Below are 4,379 nucleotides of genomic sequence, written 5' to 3'. Positions count from 1 at the left end.
TGGCCCCTTCATTTTTGTGTACACTTTACCACCAGCTAGCAAATTTCACAGGGTCAGTAGAAACCTATTCACAACTTAACCTCTAGCACAGAGGTTGGGACACAGTAAATGCTCAATAAAAATGTGAGAATCCATTACTAGAAACAGTGTGCCTGGGGGCAGCATGTAGTACAAAGAAGAGAGAGGTGGAAAGGCATGAACTCCAGCCCTTTGCAGTCTTTGGGGAAGAAATTTCTCTGCCCTTATTCCTTCCGGTGGTAGCAGGGAGGAGCTGGTCAAGAGCAAGGGCAGGGGCAGTCAGGCCACAGTGGAGGGTCCTGATGTTTGGGATTATCTTAGGGTCTTGGTTTGGGGTCCCCCAAAAGCTAATTCTGAGATGAAGATTTGAGTGTAAGTAGTTTATTTAGAGATGAAGCGTACTCCAGGAGAGTAGGGGGTGGGACAGAGGAGGGAAACACCAATAAGGGGACTGTCATCAAGTCAGCTTCCCCAGGGGGTGAGAGGGGCTTAGTCCCATGAGGGTGCTGGGAACTGGGGAAGGAGCTGGGGCATTTATCCACCAATGACCCTTAGTCACAGGCTGATGGCTGCTCTCGGGTGGCATCTATTCCCAGGAACTTCTGGCCTGCCAACAGGTGGCAAAGTGGACTCCAGCAGGCAGACAAGGCCCTTAGGCAAAGGATATGCTGAGGGGGTAAAGTCAGGGGACACAGCCAGAGCACGGACAGCACCCCAGAGACACCTGTCACCCCACAGACTCTGGCACTGGGCCCCTCGAGAATTACCCAGACACCGTGCCTTCCCCATACCACAGACGGACATCCTGACAGAGGCCAGACTGGTGGCCATGGGAAAGACTGAAGGATGAATCCCACCTCAAACAGCAAAGAGGGCCTTGCATCCCGCACACGCATCTGGTGCACGTGCTGGCAATCAGGTCAGGAGAACGCACCTGCCGCACCTGCTTGTTCTGGGTCACTTCCGGGTGGCTTAGGGTCTCTGTTACATGACAGAGGGGGCACTGGGCAGATGGCGATGAACATTTGCACAGGCTTCACCTCTCAGAGCACTCTCTGTGCATGTCGGTTCCCACCTGGCAACTGCTGGGGAGGTGGGTGGGCGGAACCCATTGCCCTCATTTACAGACAAGGAAACTGTGCAGAAAGAGGTGGCTTTGCCAGGATCCATCCCCAGCCGCTGAGAGGCAGGCCTGACCCTAAGCTCCGGCTTCTTTCTTAGGGATGAGTATCTGCGTGGGTGAAGTTCTGCTGTGGGAAAGTAAATGGGGACAGAGAGGGGAGCAAAGATCACCGCGAGAATCTGTGGCAGCTTTTCCAAAGCGGCGGGACAGGCGACATTCTGAGAGGGAATGCACACAGCCCCTCTCTGGTCTCCTTGGGGCTGGGGGAAGGGGACCAAGGATGCAAGTTTGCTTAACACTCCTTGAGAGCTGTGGTGACTTCTGAAGGGTTGGCAGGCAATAGAGGAGAAAATGTAGGAGAAACTCTACCAATGACTGTGTGATCATGGGCAAGTTACTTGACCTCTCTGGGCCTCAGGCTCCTCCCCTATAAAATGGTGGTTTGGGACTTAAAGCACAATATTAACAATCTCCCAGTTCTCTCACTGAAGGAGGCAGGACCATGAAGGACCTTGGGAGCTGAGGTCATCTGTGGCTCAGACTGCGGGTCCGGCCAGGCTGGAGGCTGGGGAGAGGGTCCCAGGTGACCAGAGGAGGACCGGACAACAGCGGTCTAACCGATGGCTTCAGTGCAGGGTGAGGAGGGGACAGGAGAATGGTGGAAGATACACAACAGAATGTGGGGAGCAAAGAATCAGACACTTTGGGCTATTTTCCTGGGCATAATTCTCAGTTGAGAGCTTCAGCTCAACCATCTTTTCTTTGCCCCCTGCCTCGCTGAACCCCCACCCACCACCCACACACTTCATAGCTCATCAGCCTGTGTACTTTCTTCATGGCTGCTATTGCTCATTTCTCTCTCCACCCCCAGAATGTGTGCTCACGAGGGCAAGGACTCCATTTTCGTGTTAATTCCGAGTCCGTAGTGTTTAGAACAGTTCCTGGAGTATAGTGGTTGCTCAATAAAACACTGCTGAATGAATGCCTACGTGAGTGGTGATGCAGACAAGGTCCTGGACCGGGAGTCCGAGACCCGGGGCTCTCCATCTCGGCCACCACCGTGCTGTGTGATTTGGGGGAAACCTCTTCCCCTCTCTGGGCTTCACTTGGCTCACCTTTAAAATGAGGTCTTTGGGTTCCATGATCAAGTGCCTTAGAGACTTAGAGCAAAAGGTCCTTCCCTCCAGGTACTCCAGTCCCAGGCTTCAGTCAATTCAATCACTCCCCCACTGTGCTTTACTTGCCCCTTAAGGAGCCGCAGCGAGCTGATGGAGAGGGAACTCGTTCCGCAAGCACTGATTCATTCAACAAACATTCCTGGGGGGCCCACTGTGTGTGAAGCTTGACTCTCAGTGCTGAAAGTATAGTGCAGACCGAGGCAGAGCGTACACCGGGCTCGTGGGGCTCTCACATTTTAATGGGCAGAGGTAAGAAATCCTGGGTCTTCTTCCTTCATTCCTGAAGGTGGGAAAGGGAGTTCTAGAGGAAGAGAATTATCTAGGTGTGGAGCCGTTAAAAAAGAAGACTTCTAATGTTAGAAGATGGGGCCTGTGGGAATAGGATTCCTGTGCACCCGGCTCTGGGAAAAATAATGGGCTGGGTGAACCAGAGTGTCAGCCCCCCAGCACCCTTGGTGTAGCTGCTTGGGTTTGGTCCCTGGGAAGCCCAGCCAGGTCTGCCCAGCCTGGTAGCATGTCCTACCCACCTGCTCACTGCATCAGAGCATACTGGCCCTGTGTCCCTTCCCTTCGGTGCCCTGCTTTCTGTTGTGAGATTAATCACAAGGTTGGGTTTGCAGAGAAAGATATAAAGCAGGTGCCTGTGATGACTCCACCTTCTCCCATCCCAGGGCCTGAGCGCATGGGTGTCAAGGTTTCTGGAGAACTTTGCTGTTCAAAGTGCAGTAGGAAGCCACTGCCTCAGCGTCACCCAGAAGCTTGTGAGAGATGCCGCACGTCAGCCCCTCCTAGAGCTACGGAACCGGACTCTGCAGTGGCACAGGGTCCCCTGTGACTGCGTGCACCCAGGGTCTGGGAAAGGCTGGGCTGCAATACATCCCAAGAAGGGGTCCCCGAAGAAGGATGTCACTGGCAGCCCCAGCTCTACCCCTGCCCATCTCCGCATTCCCTCTGCAGGGACAAACTATTTACTCGTTAGGAGGCGGGAGAAGGAAGGGCGCTGGGGATTCCGATAAATAAGAAGGTTGTTAGTGTAATGAGCCACAGCAGCCCCCTGAAAGAGCCTCCCTTGTGAGACACAGTGGGCTGGCTAATGGGGAGCCTTTTTCAGAGTTAGAAGTTCTCTTTTCATCTGGTCTGCTGTTTATTCACGAAGGAAATCAGGCCATGAAACAGCATTTGCAATGTTCCCCTAAAAAAGATCTATAATCTGTGTGCAGATCCCCTTCCCTTTTACCCTTTAGACGCACTCCACCCTTCTCTCCCTGCAAGGGGGCTGCCCTGTCTGGACTGCATCAGCCAGCTCCCTGCCCTCTGGCTTCTGGGGGCTGTCCAGCCAACAAGAAGCCCCAGCAAGGGATAGGAGGGCAGCAGGACAATGAGTTGGGCTCTTGCTCTCCCAGGGCAGCCCTGCAATAGAACTTTACTTTCGAGGTACTGCTAACGGCTCCCCCCAGCCCACTCCTTCCTGTCTGGGGGTGTTAGCAGCACCTGCTGGGGCCAGCCGAGGGAGTGGCCCTGCTGGGTTCCTGTCCTTAAACCCTGCCTACACGTTTTTAAACAGTCCCTTGCTCCTCGAATCACCCAGTTTGAATGAGCCATCTCAACCTGGACTGACTCAATGTGCCTGAGAAAGGACTGGAAGGAAACACACCAAGGTGGGCTACTTCCCCCACCCTCCACCTGTTGGATTCTGACCTTCCAGTGATTCCATTTTCATCTTCCTCAGTCTCCATGCGCACTTGAGGACTTCAGAGACTGTGGAAGTGTATTCCACTTCTAAACATTTGTCTCCTCCCCCTTTCTAAGCAGGGGAGGGGCCACAGCCCTGCAGGGTGTCCAGGGGCCATGGGGTGGGCAGAGCAGGAAGGCCCACACTGGAGGGGGCTTTCATCGGCACCGTGCTAACTTCCCCTCACTGTGATCTGTGTGTCCTGTCCTGGCGTGGGGGGTGTTGGAAGCAGACACTGGAGTTATCGACCCTCTGTGCTTTGCTCTTCCTGGCAGTGAGACCCTCCGGAAGGCTTTGGAGTAGGGGCTTCCCCAGGCGCTGCCCTGCC

The 4,379-nt window shown here is 54.3% G+C and overlaps 1 long non-coding RNA gene across 2 annotated transcripts; it reads right to left on the bottom strand.

Annotated features, from left to right (window-relative positions):
- Positions 1-318: 318 nt before the first annotated feature.
- LOC121105702 lies at positions 319-4,072 on the bottom strand. Of its 2 annotated transcripts, none has more exons than XR_005838320.1 (3): positions 4,018-4,072; positions 2,257-2,620; positions 319-1,265 (listed from the first exon to the last, which is right to left on the bottom strand). It is a non-coding gene; the product is annotated as an uncharacterized LOC121105702 (long non-coding RNA). The 2 variants fall into 2 exon arrangements; XR_005838321.1 differs by having other exon boundaries at positions 2,553-2,620.
- Between the last annotated feature and the right edge of the window lie 307 nt (positions 4,073-4,379).

Source organism: Ursus maritimus, unplaced genomic scaffold (assembly GCF_017311325.1).
Source record: "Ursus maritimus isolate PB19 unplaced genomic scaffold, ASM1731132v1 scaffold_29, whole genome shotgun sequence".
NCBI lineage: Eukaryota > Metazoa > Chordata > Mammalia > Carnivora > Ursidae > Ursus > Ursus maritimus.
The sequence above is the reverse complement of the archived record's forward strand: the minus strand, read 5'-3'. Positions and strand labels throughout refer to the sequence as shown.